General features: G+C 34.2%; 1 pseudogene; it reads right to left on the bottom strand.

Moving 5' to 3' along the window:
• Nucleotides 1–2428: 2428 nt before the first annotated feature.
• LOC123246686 overlaps nucleotides 2429–21744 on the bottom strand; it is a 69138-nt pseudogene continuing 49822 nt past the window's right edge.

The following is a 21744-nucleotide window of genomic DNA, read 5'->3' as shown; positions in this document are numbered from 1 at the left end:
TTTAATTTAATTTTTCCTATGGTTACATGACTCATGTTGTCACACCCTCTTCTTCCTTCCCCCCTTCAGAAGTTGACAAGAAATTCCACTGGGTCATACCTATATTGTCACTCAACACCTACTTCCTTTTTATTCATTTTTGTAATAGAGCAATTTTTTAAAAACCAAAACTTCAAATCATATACCCAAGTGAACAAGTGATAAATCATGTGTTTTCTTCTGGAATTCTACCCCCAAAATTCTTTTGCAAGATATGGCTAGCATTCTTTTTCATAAATCCCTCAGAATTATCCTGGAACATTACATTTGAGCAAGTATTTTTAAGAAAAAAGTAGTGCCAACATATATGTAGATGATAAAGGTATTTTATATAAGGTGGGATATAAAATGTGCTTTGAAGAGAGACAGACGTTCTAGAAGATGGAGTCGAAGAGGGAAGACTGTGTAGGTACAGGCATTACATGTGGAAAATAATATCAAATAAAACTGGAAAGGTAGATGGGAGCAATAACATGATCAACCTCATAAACGATAGAATCATAATAGCTGCTGAGTTTTCTCTTAACAATCCTATTTTCTCTCACTCATTTAAAAAAATAATGATAGAACCTTAAGTAATATTTCCATATTCCATTAAAATAATTATTAAAGTGTAGAGTCATTATGTCTGTGGGCACTTTCTTTGAATATTGTGGTAAATTTGAAATTGGTTATTAATTTAAGCACTACTCAGGATATTTTTCCACTCATAAAGTCAAAAAAGCATTTAGATTTTAAGTCTTATTTTGTGAAAACTTCATCCTTAGATTATCCGTGAATGAACTTAAAAATTTTATAGAATTATAGATTTAGATCTGGGAGATGTCTTAGAAGTCATATAACCCAATCCCATTATTTTAAAGCAGAGACCAAAGGAAGAAAAGTGACTTACTTAATGCCATACAAATAATGAATCACAGAATTAGGATTAAAATTAGGTGCTCTGATTGCAAGTCCATCTCTTTCTTCACTGTTCTACAATAAGAGCCTAAACTTATATCTTTATCAGAATAAAAAAAAAGATTGCTTGATTGCAGTTGATACTAACATAAGGAAAATGCCTTGGGGAAAAGAGTGTCTTCATCTTGTATTTTTTGAAGGAAATCTTCATTCTCAAGGCACATTTGCTTAATAGAGAAACAAGAGAACATTCTTTCTGTGGGTCTGTGCATTTCATTCTTGTACTGACATTTCTTTTCAGATCAAGAATTCTGGTTGCATAGATGAGATGAACTATTTTAGTGTCTGACTCCTAGGTACAGTGTCCCCTGGAAGCTCAATAAATGTTGGTGAATGATAGACCCTATTTCTTTGGTTATTGTATCTATTTGTTTTTCAATTCTATTACACATTCCTTCATGAGGTATGAATATAATGTAATGATAATGATAAGGGCTTTCATTTTTTATGCAGTGCTATGTTTCACGGATTGATGAATGGATTTGTATAGGCAGCATATTGAGTTGGCCCATTTGAACATCTATCATGGGTAGGTATCACAGAGGAAGAAAATAAACTGGGTTCATAATTGAATTGAAAGAAGAGATTAGGCAGATGGTATTTGGGCCAGGCCATAGTGGTTTCACTGATTCCATGCTACTTTTTCATACAATAATCCAATAAAAAATAGAAATATTGTTGCTGTGATGATATATATATTCCCATCATAAAACACCAGAACCTCAAAAGAAAAAAATGTAAGTGATTCAAAGGATAATAGCACCAGATGGATGGTGGCCATAATTAGGCTGTCACATATTATCAATGATTTCTTTTTTTTTTTTGCTTTCAGAAAATAAATTTATTTAATCCAGAATATATAAGAAGTTAAACACAGACACTCCCCAGGAAGTAATTGTTGAAATTTCTTGTGTTGATTCCATTGACAATTGTTAGTTTAGTACAGGTACGGATATCCAAATTAAATGCCATCCAACTACAAAAGGAATTAGATTGCTTGTATATATGACAACTTATTCTGTATAACACAAAGTTCATGTAGAGTTTTTCTTCTTTCTTCATTCTATATTATTTTCATCATCTGTAGAATAGATAGCTTGATTCCTTCTCTTAATTTTCTTTTTTATTTAAACCCTTACCTTCTGTCTTGGAGTTGATATTGTGTATTGGTTCCAAGGCAGAAGAGCGGTAAGGGTAGGCAATGGGGGTCAAGTGACTTGCCCAGAGTCACACAGCTGGGAAGTGTCTGAGGCCAGATTTGAACTTAGGACCTCCCGTCTCTAGGCCTGGTTCTCAATCCACTGAGCCACCCAGCTGCCCCCTTAATTTTCTTTTGTAAATGGTTTACATTTACAGTTTCATTACTTAGTCTTTTTAAGGGCTTCTCATTTAAGTTCCCCCCTTCCTCGGAATCCTGATTTTCACTAGATTACTCCAGTTCATTTGTAGAATTCATGGTATCATCAGAAGATACTACCATGGAATCTGGTAAGATCCTAATATCAGAAAAGCTTGTTGAAAAATCAGGAGGGTGATGATCAGGTGAGGGCTCCACTGAGGGAGTACTAATGTCACCATGTATACCTGTAATACTATCTTCACCCTCATCATCCTCATCAATCATTATTTCATCTGGGTTAATTGAGGAAGATAAGACAGAATTATCTGTGTTGTATTCACTTGGTTCTTCTGATCCATTACTGTCCAAGTCCTCCTCATAGTCTCCACGCAATGAATTTTTTTCTATTACTTGTTGAATTTGGTTATTAATATCAGTGAGGCCAAGCTGGGCACAAAATTCCGTGGTTTGAGGACTGATACTATGAACTAACTCCATGTGTTTCTGGGGCCTGCTGGAATCATAACATATAGCTGTCACAGTGAAGTTCTATGTTAACTTTGAGGTCATGGTTCATTTCTTCCAATAACTCTTTCAGAGATTCTTCTGTTGCACTATAATCTCACTTTGCATGGAGGCCATTATTTTCAGGCATATTCCATAAACTTCATGACACATTTACAAGACTATTAGTAGCCTTTAGAATAGTGAGTCATTCAAGGTCATATTCCAAATAGTCTGGTGCATTTACATCATGGTCTACTTCTATTATCTGTAGGAAGTCTCTGTGGGGCAGACATTTTTCTAAGGCTAAGAATTTGGTTTCTTTTGGTACCTGTCCATCGCTGGCCTGATGTTTCATTAAAGCTGCAAACTTCACATGAAGGTGTGCAGAGAACCAGGGAAGTAGGATGCAGATGATGTAAAAGCTCTGAAGCAGTGCAGCTTCCTAACGTGTTGTTTTTTACTTCTTGTCAAAAGAAGGATTTTGTTTGAAGAAGTTGCTTTTTATTGCCATGATGGTATGTACTTCTTGGCCAGTCATGAGACAGGAATATATTAATAGTTTGCTTCAGCTGTTTTAAGGTGAAGACTTCAATATTTCTCACATGATATACACTTCTTACTGAGTTTTGATCATAATGGGGGCACTGATAGTGTCCTTTCCGGTAGTCATGAGATTTGAAGATACCAGAGATTCCAACAATTTTTACACCATGGAATTTAACTACTCCAGGATATCCTAGATAGTATATGTTTGGTGCCACCCAGCCACCATAAGGTAGCTCTTGCAAGTGATTAGAAGTTTCATGATTTCCTCCAATAAAGATTGTGAAAACAGGAGCTTTCTTCTCTCCAGAATAATACTATGTGCCAGGCCATGTGCTAAGCACTTGGGAAATTGTATCTCAATCCAAAGTAAAACTTTGAGACATACAAACTACCTAGGTGTTCAAAACATAAATCATTACATCTACTCATTCCCCTTCTGCTGGCCAGAAAGGAAGATGGAGGAGGGGGGCATAAATAATTTGATCTACATCTTGGGGTTAGAGGAACCAAGGGAAAGTTGGGAATTTCTAAAGGAGAAAAGGGAGGAAGGAGAGGGAGAGGAAAAGGGAATGGAAGAGGGAGGGAAGGGAGGGTTAAAGGAGAAAGAAAAGGGAAGGAGGGGAAGAGTGAGAGAGGAAGAAAAGGAAGGGGGAGAGAGAGGAAATAAAGGAAGAAGTAACTGAAGAGAGAGGGAAGAAAGGGAGAAGAGCAAGAGAGGAAGTGAAGAAAGAAATAAGGAAAGAGGAAAAAAAAGGGAATGGGGGAAGATGGGGGAAAGGACCAATGATTTCTTGAATGCAAAATGGTACAAAAGTTATTATTCAGGAAATGTATGATCAGCTTGGGAGGTGGAATGGTCCTGAAACAAGAATGAGAGATATATAGATGGCCAGCCCCAATGCTGTTCTAGCTCCCACAGAATGTTAAACTTCTAGAAGTATGACTCAAAGTCATTTGAGAAATCCTCTGTGGATAATAAATGGCTAGGCAAGGTCAAGACTTGGGTAAGGGATTAAATTAGGCTGTTTGTAATCTATATCACTGAAGTAAGTACATTTATTGGTAAGACCAGAGATCCACTAAAATAATTGAGTAGTATATACATTTCAAAATTGGCAAAGAATGTCTGATGAGTGTGTGCCTTTTTAAGAAAAAAATTAAATTAGCCATGTGACTATAAAACTATTTAGCCCCTCCTCCCTTAATAGCCTTGTTATATTTTTCTCCCTGACATATATTCATTGAACCATTAACAGTAGCTTCCTAGCTGTTCCACAAACAAGACACTGCATTTCTCATCTCCTGGCATTTCCTCTGGCTATCCCTTATGCCTGGAATGTTCTCTGTCTTCTGCTCTGTCATCTAACTTCTTGTGCTTCCTTTAAATCCCAGCTTAAGTCTTACCTTTAATGGTAGCCTTTCCCAACCCCTCCCAATTCTTGTGCCTTCTCTCTGTTAATTATTTCTTATTCATCCTAAATTTTGCTTGAGAGCAGGGACACTCTTTTGCCTCTTTTTGTAATCTCAGTGCTCAGCAGAGTGCCTAGTACATGGTAGTAGAAACTTAAAAATGATTATTGATTTATTAATTGAGCCTCAGTTTCCTCAGCCATAAAATGAAGGTGGCAGTTCTTACTGTACACATCAAAGATTTATTATGGAGCATAATATAAACCTTCCCCTGACAATAAATTGAACACCCTTTCCACAATATTGTGGTGCTTCTGATTTATTGTTTGCAGAATTATAGAATTTCAAATTGAGAGGGGACCTCTGAGAGGCAACCTAGTCTAGAACAGTTCATGCCTGAATAAGAATGCCTCTTTCACAAGGGACCATGAACTATTTGCTTGAAGTTTAGTTCAGTTGAAGTTTAGTTAGACATTTATTAGCCAAATCACTAGTGATGTTGTTAATATTTGTGAAAACAAAAACAAAAACAAAAACAAAACCTTACAAAACTTAATGTGATATATAAATGCTAGGCATTTTTATTATTCAATCTCAATTTCCTCTAAAATAACTTAAAAATAATAATGGCAACTTCCCTACTGTGTTGTTGTGAGGATCAATAATGCATAAAGTGTTTTGAAAACCTTAAAGCATTATATAAAGTTTTCTATTGTTATCATTATTATTATTATTATTTATCAGCACTTATATGTGTAAGTAAAAAATGATCATTGAGTCCAAAGAAGCTTAAAAAAATTCAATTCCGAAATATTGCTAGATGGAATTTGTATTTTTTCACTAAGAAGAACCTTTCATTTTCAAGAACTGCAAACAATAGAACACTCAGGATTTCTCCCATTTTTAAAAGGATTGTGAGTTATGTGTCCAGGTCCCATTGAAATATGGATATTGGGGAGTAACTGTAACATCCATGATCTTAAGTGGGTTGAAACTGCCTCACAGAATTGCACAGTACCCTGCAGAACTCCAGGAGAGGGAGCAGTTGGGGCAGTTAAGAATGTGGGTATCAAAAGCCAGGACACCTAGCTTGAAAAACTCATTTTTGGGGGGATCAAGGGTGGGTGGGAGAGAGGAAGGTTTGCTTCTCTTTTGGTAAGCTCATCTCTGACCTCAGAGAGCAGGGTGCTACTTTGCTGTTTACCTTACACAGACTAAACCAGGTGTGTGCACTGGAAAATACCTCTCATGTAGTATCTCAGTTAATCTCTAATTTAAATAGACCTTCAATCAATATTACCTTCATCATCTTAAACTTGATAACATTAGATTAAGAGAAAAGTTAGTTTATGAGGGAGTTAGAAGTTAAGTTATTCAAAAGCATTCCCCTCTGGGGAATGCTATATCTAACAAGTTTCCTGAAGACATTAGATAGCTTTCCTTACCCTTAAACGTAAAACTTCCCTCCTTCTCCTGTTTTCCTGTAATTAATTGTTATGAGTAAGATTAGATTAGCTAGTTATTAGGTATTGATTATATATTGATTAGGAAGTACCTAGCAGGAAGGAGCTGGAGCTGGGAATTCCATGTTGGAATGAAGGAGGAGGAAGTCTATCTCTGTGCTGTGTGTGGACTCCATTAGTGGTAGGCAAAAACTGTTGCCAGCCTGGGAGAACTCAGAGCAAAGGACACCTTGCCTCCTGTTTTCCCCTGGGATCCTGTGTGGTGTGGCATTTAAGGAAAGAACAAGAGAAGAGGACAGTGCTTCAAGCAAAACCCTTACTGCTTGGTTCCTGGGACAACTGTAGCTCCTGGCATCCAGACATCATCAGTGGATTGCAGTGAGAAATCCCAAAGCCACAAAAACCCCAGCTGTACTCAAACCTGGCAGGTTCCAGGTGTGAGGCAGAAACCCAGAGACTCCAGTATAGCTCCTTGGGCTCTGTTAGTTAGATAACTTAAATTAGTGTAGTGAATAAGTCCTTCCCTATCCCTTTGGGTTTTGTTATTAGGTGTTAAGATTTTAGAGTAGTCATTCCTATCCCTCCTTTTAGTTGTTTCTAATTAAAACCTAATTTCACCTTGTTACCTTGTCAGTAAATTCAAGGCCTCTGGCCAGAGTGACAGTTGGTTGTTATTTTTCCAGTTGAGAGTGGTGTAGCTGTACAAGACTTCAGTGATCAGTTTTAGTCTCTCTTACATCCCAGAGAGTGTTCCCACAAACCCCATAGTTGATTTTAATATCCCTGGTGACCCCATTACTTATACTTATCTTACATAATAAAACCCCTTCCCTTGTTAAGTTTATGAGCCAGTGTGAAGTTATGTTTTAGACCTTACCCACCAATTCCATACATTACCTAGGCCAAATCTTCATCCAGGCTAACAGTGAACACAGCTGTTGTCTGGAGAGCAAGTCTGCAGTTTTGAAGACATCCAGGACCTTTATCTACCTTAGGCTTTGGAGAATAATCTTCTAACTTTAGAAATTGCTAATCTCAGTGGGATTATTTCCTATATGTCAACTAATTTAGCCCTGGAATAATCAAGCCTAAAGAGCCTCCATTCCTGATCTAAAAGGGTGAATCTGTTAAAACTGTTATTCTTCCTGCTATAACTGCCTGGCGATGGGGGGAGAGGAGAAAGAATTCTATTTACTCACACCCCTCCCCTTGCTAGGATAGCCAGCTTCAACCTTGGCTCTGACTCCATTACCAATCATTGCCAAACTGACCCAAACATACATAACAGAAGCATAGATGGTAAATAGGGAGTGGAAATTAGGGGCATAAAACAGTCCACTATCCATGAAACTCTGAGCACACAAAATTAGCTTCCTTGCTATAGATCCTGTAGTATTTCCTGCTAGTTAGTTCTTCTTTGTATGACTCTTTGGCCTTAGTTTTCTGCCATTTTGTTTCTTGAAGAAATGGGAAACCTTGAACTTGGCCTTTCTTTTAAATCTCTTACAGATTTTCTCATTGTTTTAAAACTTCAGTTTAGCATCTCTTCCAATGAACTTCAGGATCCCCTCTCAATAGTTGACTTACCTCCTACAACACTTACTTTGTAAAGAATTGCAGAATTTCACAAAGATTTCTACTTCTGTGAGAGTGGATCCTCCATATATTGACCAAAAGCATCCATTGCCAAACCTTAGCAGGCAATTTCTGTGGATTGATGCTCCAAGAAATAAAAATTAAAAAAAATATTTTTACCAGGTAGCCAGGTAACTAAGTATATAGGTTTCTCAGAATTTAGTTAGTCTGGTCTCTGAAATATATTTCTTTTTAACTTATTATATTTTTTTCAAATATATGTAGATAAGATTTTTAATAATAATTTTCTGACATTTTGCAATCCATGTTCTCTTCCTCCTCCTACTTCTTCCCAAGATGCTGGTAATATGATATAGGCTATAGATGTGCTATTATATAATACAATTTTCATGTTTTAAACATTTTCATGTTTTAAAAGAAGACATATCACATTTACAAGAAAAACAATTTATGGAGGAAATAAAGTGAAGATAGTATGATTCAATCTGTGTTTAGACTCTATCAGTTCCTTCTAGTTGTGTTGGATTCTTGCATTGCTGATAATAGTGAAATCTCTCTCTGTTGATCATCATATATTATTGCTGTTACTATGTACAATATTCTCCTGGTTCTTCACACTTCACTTTGCATCATTTCATATAAATTTTCTATTTTTGTATTGTTTTTATCTTGTTTGTCATTTCTTATGGAGTAATAATATTCCTTTACATTCCTATAGCACAAATTGTTCAGCCGTTCCACAAATTGATGGATATCCCTTCAATTACCAATTCTTTGCCACCACAAAAAGGGCTGCTTATATATTTTTTTTGTACAAAAAGGTCCTTTTCCTTTATTTTTGGTCATTTGGGAATTCAGACCTAGTAGTTGCATTATTTGGTTAAAGAGTATGCATAGTTTGACGACACTTTGGACATGTTTCCAAATTGCTTTTCAGAATAGATGAAGTCCATCAACAGTATATCAGGGCCCTAATTTTTCCACATTCCCTCCAATATTTATTGTTTTCCATTTTTGTCACATTAACCAGTATGGGAGATGTGACAATATACCTCAGAGTTGTCTTAATTTGCATTTCTCTAATTAATAATGATTTGGTTGATTTTTTTTCATGTTATAAAAAATGTTTTTAAATTCTTAATCTGATAATTGTCAGTTCATATCCTTAGACTATTTACCAGTTGGAGAATGACTTGTATTCTGATAAATTTGACTCAGTTGTCCAAATATTTGAGAAATAAGGACTTTGTCAGGGACAATTGCTTATTTTCTTCCCTTACTTTTGTTGTTTCCTTTCTAATCTTGGTAGTGTTGGTTTTGTTTGTGCAAAACCTTTATAATTTAATGTAGTCAAAGTGATCTATTTTATATCTTATAATGTTCATTATGTCTTGTTTGATCATAAATTCTTTTCTTATGCTCAAGTCCAACAGATAAGCTATTTTGTGCTTCTCTATTTTGTTTATAGAATCTTCTTTACTTCACAATTATGTATTCATTTTGAATTTATCTTGGTATATGGCATGAGATACTAATCTATGCCTAATTTCTGCCATATTGTTTTCCCAGTTTTCTCAGCAGTTTTTGTTAAATAGTGAGTCCTTCCAAAAGCCTGAATTTGTCAAACTCTGCATTACTATAGTCAATTTCCTTCTCTGTGTTGAGTGCCTAATCAATTCCATTGATCCACTACTCTATTTCATAGCACTACAAATTACTACAAAGATCTCTATTTTGTGAATATGCATCCTCCATACATTGACAAAGAGTATAGTCTACCAAACTTTAGAAGATGGTTTTGGAGGTTGCTATTCCCTAAAAAAAAAATAAAATCCATCATTACCTGGTTATCAAATTTCTAAAAATGGGTTTCTCAGAATTTAGTTGGCTGTTATGTGAACAACAGGCATGAAATACATTTTTTTGATATTCTTTTTGATGGTTTTATAATGTAGTGTGAAATATGATATATATATATATATATATATAAGCTACCTTAAAACATTTAAAATTAATTCCTTTGATATTGTTGGTCTTTTATTCTTCCAGACACATTTTGCTATTTTTTCTAGCTTTCTGAAATACATTTTTGAGTGGTTTGATTGGTATGACACTGAATAGGTAAATACATTTAGGCAGGATTGTCATTTTTATTTTATTAGTTGATCTATTCAGGAGCAATTAATATTTTTCCTGTTGTTTAGAACTGACTTTATTTATAAAAGGGTTTTCTAGTTGTGTTCATGTAGTTTCTGGGTTTACCTTTGGAGGTTGACACCTATGTATTTTACATTGTCTACAATTATTTTAAATGGGATTTCACTATCTCTTGCTTTTGGACTTTATTGGTAATATATAAACGATGACAATTTATGTCAGATTATTTTATATTCTGGAACTTTGCTAAAGTTTTTATTATTTTAATTAAAATTTTGATTGACTCTAGGATGTGTACATGTATTGTCATATTATGTGCAAAGGTAAAATATATTTCCATCTTTAATTTCAAAGCCATGTTCCAAAGTCAAAATATAAATGAGCTTAGTCTCTTTGCATAGTTTTATCAAATTGTTTAATGAGCAATGATAAAAGAAATGTTTTCAGAGATTTCTGGGAAGACATATAAATATTATAAAAATGAAAAAAATTACCAAAAAAATAAATAAGAAAGAGATAAGAGAGGTGAATGAAACCCTAGAAAAAGTAGAGTTAATAGATATATGGAGAAAAATAAATAGGGACAAAAAGGAATACACCTTCTTTTCAGCAGCACATGGAACATTCACAAAGATAGACCATGTAATAGGGCATAAAAACATGGCAAACATATGCAAAAAAGCAGAAATAATAAATGTAACCTTCTCAGATCATAATACAATAAAAATAGTTATTAGTAAGATTACATGGAGAGGCAAACCAAAAACTAGTTGGAAATTAAATAATATGATTTTCCAAAATAATTTAGTGAAAGAACAAATCATAGAAACAATTAATAATTTCATTGAAGACAATGACAATGATGAGACATCTTACCCCAAACTATGGGATGCAGCCAAAGCAGTTCTAAGGGGAAAATTTATATCACTGAATGCATATATTAACCAATTAGAGAGGGCAGAGGTTAATGAATTGGTCATGCAAATTAAAAAACTATAAAATGAACAAATTAAAAATCCTCAGATAAAAACTAAATTAAAAATACTAAAAATCAAAGGGAAAATTAATAAAATTGAGAGTAAAAGAACTATTGAATTAATAAATAAGACTAGAAGCTGGTATTTTGAAAAAACAGATAAAATAGACAAAGTACTGGTAAATCTAATAAAAAAAAGGAAAGAAGAAAACCAAATTAATAGTATCAAAGATGGAAAGGGAGACGTCACCTCTAATGAAGAGGAAATTAAGGCAACCATAAAAACTATTTTGCACAATTATATGGTAATAAATTTATTAATCTAGGTGATGTGGATGAATATTTACAAAACTATAAATTGCCTAGATTAACAGCAGAAGAAATAGAATACTTAAATAATCCATGTCAGATAAAGAAATTGAACAAGCCATCAAAGAACTCCCTAAGAAAAATCTCCAGCACCTGAATGGATTCATAAGTGATTCTATCAAACATTCAAAGAACAATTAATCCTGATACTATACAAATTATTTAATATAATAAGCAAAAAAGGGGACCTATCAAATTCCTTTTATGACACAAATATGGTACTGATTCTAAAGCCAGGGAGATCAAAAACAGAGAAAGAAAACTATAGACCAATCTCCCTAATGAACATAGATGCAAAAATCTTAAATAGAATACCATCAAAAAGACTCCAGCAAGTGATCAAGAGGGTTACCCATCATGAACAGGTGGGATTTATACCAGGAATGCAAGGATGGTTCAACATTAGGAAAACCATCCACATAATTGACCATATCAACAAGCAAACCAAGAAAAACCACATGATTATCTGAATAGATGCTGAAAAAGCCTTTGACAAAATACAACACCCATTCCTACTGAAAACACTAGAAAATATAGGAATAGAACGTCCTTTCCTAAAAATAATAAACAGTATATATCTTAAACTATCAACAAGCATCATATGCAATGGGGATAAATTAGAATCCTTTCCAATAAGATCAGGTATGAAACAAGGATGCCCATTATCACCTCTATTATTTAACATTGTACTTGAAACACTAGCAGTAGCAATTAGAGAAGAAAAAGAAATTGAAGGTATTAAATTGAAGGCAATGAGGAGACTAAGCTATTACCCTTTGCAGATGATATGATGGTCTACTTAAAAAATCCTAGAGAATCAACTAAAAAGCTAGTAGAAATAATCAACAACTTTAGGAAAGCTGCAGATACAAAATAAATTCACATAAATCATCGGCATTTCTGTATATTTCCAACACATCACAGCAGCAAGAGGTAGAAAGAGAAACACCATTAAAAGCACCCTAGACAATATAAAATACTTAGGAATCTATCTACTAAAACAAACACAGGAAGTATACGTACATAACTACAAAACACTTTCCAAAAAATTAAAACTAGATCTAAACAATTGGAAAAACATTGACTACTCATGGGTAGGATGAGCTAACATAATAAAAATGACCCTTCTACCCAAATTAATTTACTTATTTAGTGCTATGCCTATCAAACTACCAAAAAAACTTTTTTACTGAATTAGAAAAAAAAACTATAACAAAGTTTATTTGGAAGAACAAAAGATCAAGTATATTAAAGGAAATAATGGAAAAAAAAACATAAAGGAAGGTGGCCTAGCAGTACCAGATATTAAGCTATACTATAAAGCAGTGGTCATAAAACAATATGGTACTGGCTAAGAGACAAAAGGGAGGATCAGTAGAATAGACTTGGGGTAAGTGACATCAGCAAAACAGTGTATGATAAACCCAAAGAAGAGCCCAACTTTTGGGACAAATTCCACTATTTGACAAAAACTACTGGGTAATTTGGAAAACAATATGGGAGAGATTAGGTTTAGATCAACATCTCACACCCTAAACCAAGATAAATTCAGAATGGGTGAAAGATTTGAATATAAAGTAGGAAACTGTAAGTAAATTAAGTGAACAGAGAATAGTATACTTGTCAGATCTCTGGGAGAGGAAAGATTTTAAAACCAAGCAAGAGTTAGAAAAAGTTACAAAATGTAAAATAAATAATTTTGATTATATTAAAAAGGTTTTGTACAAACAAATTGAAAAAATTTTAAAACTTGGGGAATTTGATTTTTGAAATTACTGCTCATAATTCTAGAGGGCTCATGATATGACAATGTCCCCACTTCCTGAAAAAGATAGAATGGAATAAATATGTAGAATGAAATATATATTTTTGGAGATGGCCAATGTTGTAAATATTTAGCTTCATTATTTATTATAAGGATTATAATGTATGGTAAGGCCAACTTATGATGATTATCTAGGATTCTCCGAGTTAACTGTCATATTATCTGCAAAGTTGAAATAAAATTTCATGTTTAGATTATACGATAGATATCTGAATGATAAGCCTGAATTTGGAATTTAAGTCATTTTAACCAAATTTCTGTGCTGCCTATTTCCCACTCAACATAGTGATGGTTGCCTCCCTTTTTTCCTTTAACTGTGGAAAAGTCTATAGGTTTTTAAGAATAGAGAAGAAAAAAATTATTTTTTCTTCTAATGACAAACAATAGCAGCCTTTGAGAATAAAAAAAAAAAACATTTCGAAAATTCTGACAACATGAAACTGAATGATAATATTCTAACTCTTGGGTTGTAATATTTTAGGACTTGAAGCAACTAATGTGTTTTCTTCTGCAAACAACATCTAAAGGCCTAATCATCTAAAATAAATACTTCTAATTAGACCCTGTTCTGAATAGACACTTATCCATACTTTTTCACAAGCTATGGTCATTCCTAAAAAATCCTAAAAATATATTACCTCCCATGAAAGTAGCACTATTTTCCATTATGGCTTATCTCAATTTTTCCCCTTAGAATATCTCTTTTGGAGCAAAAAATCCACTTGTAAAAAATCTATAAAAACTCTGATAATGGAAATAATTTTTAAGACCCTTTGTGAATCTGGCCTTTCAAAACAAACATGGTTCATACTTAAATTCTAATCTTACTGAGAAATACATGACTAAATAATCATTGTTATATTTGTGTTCTGGTACAAAAATGAGGAATAATCTAGAAGAGGAAAATAATGCATAAGATAGGCCAGTGATGATGCATCCTAATGAATTTATTAAAAGTGAAAACATTTTTCATAATTTGAAAAAGAACCATTGGTAAAAATTGTCAAGATGTTCAATCAAGGTCGTGATCACTATAGATACTATAGATTTACCATCAGTAAGTAAATCATAAATAAACATTTTTGACTTTTCCATTATTTAATCTTTGTTTTGCTACATACATAAAGGGAAATCTTTCCTTCAGAATTGTAAAAAAGAGCTTTATTTCATGATGGACTCTGAAATGAGGATTTATTTTTTGTAGAAATTTCATTATGGGAAACAGTTAGGATAAACATCTTTTTCCAGTTGATGAAAGAGGCTTGTGTTACCATTTCATATAAAGAGTTTTTTTTCTTTTGCTCTTAAATGCTAGTTCAGGAAAATGTAACTATTCATCCAAAAATGAGATATAAATTAGTGAATATAATTGTACTAGGTGTATTCCTAAGATACTTGACAGTTTGAATGAATTTTATCAACTGCAAATTATAGTCACTAATTACTGAATATTTTCCTTAGACTTTGCTAGCATTCCATTTGTTTATTTGTGATTGAATATCACTGTTTCATTCACCCAATAAGTTTTAACAGATTCTCCACATCAGTATCAAATCATCTTCAGGGAAATTACACTGTTAGATTCCACCAACCACTTCCTCCACAATTTCCTAAGCAACTACCTTGCTGCCTGTACAGAGACCATGCAATGGAGAACTTTGCCCTTGGTCCAGTTTTTACTAATTGATGACTGACTGCTCTCTGCTAGACTTTTCTTCACTCCTTCCTCTCCAGTCACCTCCTCCATTTCCTTATTATCAGTTGTTTTGTTTCTACTTGTGTACACTTTTCTTCTCTCTCCCCAAGTTCTAGAATTCTGGAACTATTATCAAATAATTGTTTCTAGATGGAGTAGGTCAGACTACTGTTCTATGGTGCTATTTACCATTCCACGTCAAAGTATTGCTTCCTGGTCACTACTTATCTATGTGATTTCCTCCTCTCCCTTATTACAAAGTAAGTTCTTTGAAGGTAGTCTCAGTTATTACTTTGAAATCTGCTACTCCAGTGTTGCTTTAGTGTTTAGGATATGGTAAGTGCTCAAAAAATGATTTTTAGGGGAGAGCCAATATAGTGGATTAGGGATAGCCATTCAGCCGAACTCTCCCAACATCATCTTCAAAACAGCTTTAAAATAATCTAAAAATCAAATTTTATAATGGCAAAACCAATAAAATGTCTGGATGATACCTTTTTCCAGCCTAAGAAAACTTTAGAGGAGAAGTATATGGCACTAGGATGGAGGTCTGTCCATAGCACACATAAAAATATGTATAGCAGTGGTTGAAACAGTGACAATAACTTTGAAAGCTCTCAGCCCAGAGATAATAAAGGGTTTGGACAACTAATGAGAAAGAAAATTCAGGGCACTCTCTACTGGCACTTGGTATAAATGACTTAGAGTGACAACTCTTTTTCCCTTATGCAGTTCTGGGCCATGGTTTCAGGATGGAAAGGAGCACTGGTGGTTGGTCACAATGGAGCAGGGGCTCAGCTTACAATTCCAAGGCAAAGAGGAGTGATAGTATATATGACTGAAGGGAAATAAGATCTCTTCCTGGGTAAATAAGAGAGCCTGGACTCTAGACTCTAGAGCAAACTAGAAATTGAAAAAATCCACCAACTACTTCCTGAAAGATCCCAAAATGAAAGACCACAGGAATATTATACCCACATTCTAGAGTTCCTAGATGAAAGAAAAATAGTTCAAGTAGACAGAAAGGTATAATTTAAAAATTATGGAGCCTCAGTCAAAATTGCACAGAATTTAGTCTTCCATATTAAAGGAGGGACACGGTTGGAATATGATATTCTGGAAAGCAAAGGAGCTAGTTACAAATAAGAATAATCTAGCCAGGAATAATGAGTATAAATTGATGCAGAGTGAAAAAAGCAGAACCAGGAGAACATTATACACAGAGACAATTATACTGTGGCACAATCAAATATAATAGACTTCTCTATTAGCAGCAATGGAATGATCCAGGACAATTTTGAGGGACTTATGAGAAGGAACACTATTCACATCCAAAGAAAGAACTTTGGGAGTAGAAACACAGAAGAAAAATAACTGCTTGATCACATATTTCGATGGGGATATGATTGAGGATGTAGACTCTAAATGATCACCCTAGTGCAAATACTAATAATATGGAAATATGTCTTGATCAACGACACATATAAAACCCAGTGGAACTGCTCATTGGATATGGGAAGGGGAGGAGGGGAAGGAAAGAACATGATACATGTAACTAGGGGAAAACATTCAAAATTAATTAATTAATTAAATGTAAAAAAGAAAATAAAGGAAAATAATATAATTCTTCAGGAGGAAAAATAGATATTTAATTAAATAGAAGAATTTCAAGACCAAAGTTGAATAGAAATTTTTATATAAAAACACAAGACAATAAATTTTAGCTATTTGTATTCCTATATGTAAAGGTAATATATGTTACTCCTTTAACATTATTAGTAAAGTTCAAAGGAATTTGCTTATATAGACAGTGGGTAGGGGTATGAGTTGGTTAATGCTCTGCTAAGGATAAATGAAGAAGTTAGAAAGAGGAAGATATTGGGAGAAAGAGAAAGGAAGATGTAGAATGGGAAAAGTTTTTCACATAAAAAAGACACACAAGGAAGAGATTTTACAATGGAAGGAAAATGGTTGTGGTGATGGGCAATGCTTGAGTCACGTTATCAGAATTGATTAAAAGATGAATATGTATGTATGTATGTATATATATATATATATATATAAACTCAGTTATTTAGACAAATATAACTTACCTAATAGGAAAGGAAGGGGATAATAGAAAGGGCATGGTAAAAGAAGGGGGAGGGTGGATTAAGGGAGGTAATGGTTAGAAGTAAAATACTCTTGAGGAGAGACAGGATAAAAAGAGAGATAGAGAGAGGAAAAAAAACTGAAGAAAAGGGATAGAGATACTTAGTTACCATAACTGTGAAAATGAATGGCATAAATTTTCCCCCAAAATGGAAGCAGATAGCAAAATGTATGAGAAACACTTAAAACAGAAAGATAAACACAGACTTAAAGTATAGAATTGGAAAAGAATCTAATTTACTTTATTTGAAGTAAAAAAGGCAAAGGTAGCAATCAGGATTTTAGCAAAAGTAAAAAAATAAATAAGAGAGAGGAAAGACAGAAAAATCAGTATAACTGACCAATATATCAAAAATGTGGAAGTGCATACAAGTATAGCATTTGTGGACTTCTAACCTCTGCAAAGGGTTGAGATAGCAATGTCTTTTTATGTTTCTTCTTTCAAGCTATGCTTCTTCTTTTTCATTTTACAACTTTTGCTTTTTTTCCTGGTTATTATTTCTTTATATAATATTGTTGTCATTTTGCATTTAATTTTCTTGGCCCTTCTTACTTCATCTGATTCTTTTCATATAAATCTCTCCATGTATCTCTGTATTCATCACCTAAATTATTTTATACAAAAAAGTAAAATTCAATTACATTCATGTATCACAATTTATTTAGCCATTTCTCAAATGATAGGCATTGCCTTTGTCTCCAGTTCTTTACTGTCACAATATTTTGGTATATATGGGAACTTTCTTCTAATTTAGAGACTCCTCAAGATGTTGTTAAAAGAAAACCTTTGTTTGGACTTTTGGCTTCCCTAATGGAGCAAACTCAGGTAGAGAAAATTAAAGTTTATTAAAGAAAGCAGACATCAAGGCACATACAGATTGGTAGACTGGTCACAAGAGACCAGGGCAAGTGATTCAAAGAGTCACTCCAAAAGTTAATGTTTTGTCATAAGAAAAATAATCCTCATTGTTCCATACCTCAACTCTTCCATTGTGGAATCATAGGGCAATTAAATTAGATGTAAGAGGAATGGGATTTAAGCACATTAACTATGAGACTATTGGTTAGAGGATGGATCAAAGTTTATGCAACAGACTTGTGGGCATCCTTCTAACAGGCTGGTTAAGAATATGGTTTGGAAACAATAGAGATCCCTTCATAATTTAATAATATAGGATTAGTAATGGAATCTCTGGGTTGGAGAGTATGGACTTTCAAGTAATTTTGTTTTCATTATTTCAAACTGCTTTCCCAAATTTCTGCAAAAATTTAAGGTGTTAAGTGAAAGTGGGGTTGTTTTGATTTTTTATTTCTCCTAACATTAGTAATTTTGATTATTCTGATAATTTTTTTTGGTAAATTAATTTCCCATTAGATAAGTGTTCAATAGATATGTTTCAACCTGTTTTTTTTAAAAAAAAACTCAGTCCAGATTGGCTAAAATGAAAGAAGGGGAGAGTAATGAATGTTGGAGGGGATGTGGCAAAATCGGGACATTGATGCATTGCTGGTGGAGTTGTGAAATGATCCGGCCATTCTGGCTGGCAATTTGGAACTATGCCCAAAGGGCTATAAAAGACTGCCTGCCCTTTGATCCAGCCATACCATTGCTGGGTTTGTACCCCAAACAGATCATAGATAAACAGACTTGTACGAAAATATTTATAGCTGCACTTTTTGTAGTGACAAAAAACTGGAAAATGAGGTGATTTCCTTCAATTGGGGAATGGATAAACAAATTGTGGTATATGCGGGTGATGGAATACTATTGTGCTAAAAGGAATAATAAACTGGAGGAATTCCATGCAAATTGGAGAGACCTCCAGGAAGTGAAGCAGAGTGAAAGGAGCAGAGCCAGAAGAACATTGTACACAGAGACTGATATACTATGGTAAAATCAAATGTCATTAATGGGCTTCTGTACCAGCAACAATGCAATGACACAAGACAGCTCTGAGGGATTTATGGTAAAGATGCTACCCACATTCAGAGGAAGGACTGCAGGAGAGGAAACATATAAGATAAACAATTGCTTGAATGCATGGACTGAGGCGGACATGAATGGGAAATAGACCCTGAACAAGGACACTTGTTACAACCAGTGGAAATGTGCGTTGGCCATAGGTGGGGGGAGAGCAGGGGGTGAAGGGGAAAGTAGGGGCATAAAGTATGTAAACAGATTAAAAACGAATATTAATAAATGTCTAATAAAAAAACTCAGTCCAACTAGGTGACCAATAAATACTACACTAGGACACCCTTATTATTGGGTTTGGCTTTTCACAACTTCAGCTAATGGAGGTCAGACTAAAGTGTTAGAGGTCCACCAGTGAAGTGCTGGTAAGTCTTGGAATGCATCTGTATCCCAATGGATATGGGGCCCTACTGCAATAGTGAGGCATTTTATTCTTGTTCAAGGAATGCAACTCAGAACAATGCTTTGCCTTACTCAGAAATGGTTATTCAAAGAAGGGAGCTACATCAGAGGTCATATGTATTTAGGAAGGGCAGCAAGGTAGATAGAGGGTGATAGTACTTTCCTGGAAAAAACACAGGATTGGTTTAAATGGCTTCTAGCCAGCAGAAGTAGGACTCTGAATGAGCCCTAAGCTAGGGTTACCTAAAGGGTCACCAGAAAAGCTAAAGTGCATGAAGCGAGGGGTTGTAGAAATGTCCTTGGAATTATGTTCAGGAATGGGGCAGTTAGAAACTGCTGCTCACAGTATAGATTTCAAGCAGTTTTTCCTTTGGGATAGGGGAAGATGACTAGAAACTACTAGTCAGAAAAGGGTATGGACCCAGAGTTTCACAGAAGTTGACAGATAAACAGAGTTCAGAAGAAAAATTTTAAACTATAACAAGCTGATATCAGAATGATCTAAATCACATATACACATAAGTATGTATGCCTTAATATACATATATATGTTCTATAAATTACCTGTTTAATAATGTTATTGGTATAGTATAAAAAAATAAACTTTTGGTCATTTTAAAATTATTATATTAGTAGAACTCAGTGATGAGTATAAATATTCCCTCATCTAGTTTAACTTATTCCTTATTTCTTTAAAGAATATTTTGTAGCTGAATCTATATGTTTTTCTATGCTTTGGTAGAATGATTCCCATATATTTTATGTCTTATGGTTACTGGAATGAATTTCTTTTTCTAGAATGATAGATTGGAATTTGGGAAGAAGGAAATGAACCAGAATGGATATGTAGAGTTGATGGAATGAAGGAAACCAGGAAATACATAGGAAGCTCTCAGAATCCAGGGTTAGAATTCTGAGAAAGGTAACTGCCATTAAAGAGTTGGGTTTGGACTCTGGAGAAGTAAACACCTCCCAAAGCCAGCTCTTTCCTCTGAATGACCTGTTCCTGTGAGAAACCAGCCAGTTCCTGAATATTATCTATCTTTGGTCCTATAATCTGATACAACATCTGGAGAAGTCTCAAGCAGGAATTTCCAGCAACATTGACCTGAACTGCTCAGTTGCCTTGGTGGGCCTTAGCTTCATCTGGAATCAGTTCCTGACTCCACTAAAATCTGTGACTTTCACTAGAGACTATAATTAATGTGGGCTTAGCCTAGAATAGTCAGATTATACGGGGAGGAGGGTTATTGAGACAGTGAGCGAGAAAGTCAGAGTCAGAAGGTATGGAAAAGGTAATATTTATTAATAAAAGGGAATCCTCAGCCCACATACCTTACCTTACCCTAATCAAAAACTTATAATAAACCCGTTACTGTTTAAGTGAAGAAAAAGTGGTCATCTACTGGCCTAGGACGGAGAGTAGCCATCTTGCTCTATGAGCCTGAGAAGATCATAGCCCTAGACAGGTTTAAGTAAAAATCCAGTCACTCAATGAAATTACATTTTAACAAGTTAAAATTACATTTTATCAATTCCTTTTGGAATTATCATCATCATCACTACCACCATCATCATCTGAAATGTTATTGGTTTTTGAGGGTTTACTTTGTAGCCTGCAACTTTCCTGAAGTTATTAATTTTCTGTTACTATCTTTACTGGTTCCCAGGTATTTTCCAAGTATATCACCATATCATCAGGAAGTGGAAATAGTTTTTATCTCTGTTTTACTCATCTTTGTGCTTCTAAATTCTTCCTCTTTTCTCATTGCTATTGCTAACTTTTCTAGAATTACATAAAATAATGATGGGAAGAGTTATCATCCCTGATTTACTCCTATATGTGTTCGAAAATGTTCTAGAGTATCCCTGTAGCATATGAGGCTTCCTTTTGGTTTCAGATAGACTTTGTACTAGATATAACAAGAAATATCCATTTAAAAAATAGGGCCCCAGGCAGCCAGAATAGGACAGTCTTGTCCCCTCTGGCATAGTACCAATTTCTTCTGAGATTTTACTTTAGGTCACATATGATGGGAACGAAATTAATTATTTAGCAAATCCAGTCAATGTGGTGCAGGAAAACTGATGTATGAGCATCAGAAATCAGTATTTCCAGGTTTTTACTGCCCATTTTAAGTAAGGGAAGTAAGAAATGTCAGAGCATTCTTTCTAGACATTAAAATGTGGGTCATACACTTTAGATTCAGGGTTTCAGTATGGTGGATATTTATTTACCCATAGAAAGATCATTTTTATAAAAGTTGTTTTTCTGTTCCTCTAAAAGCTCATAAACTCAAGAGCTAACAGACAAGATGATGTCACTGAAAAAA

This window comes from Gracilinanus agilis, chromosome 4 (assembly GCF_016433145.1).
Source record: "Gracilinanus agilis isolate LMUSP501 chromosome 4, AgileGrace, whole genome shotgun sequence".
In the NCBI taxonomy this organism is placed as follows: Eukaryota; Metazoa; Chordata; class Mammalia; order Didelphimorphia; family Didelphidae; genus Gracilinanus; species Gracilinanus agilis.
Note: the sequence above shows the minus strand (reverse complement) of the source record. Positions and strands in the feature narration are given on the sequence as shown.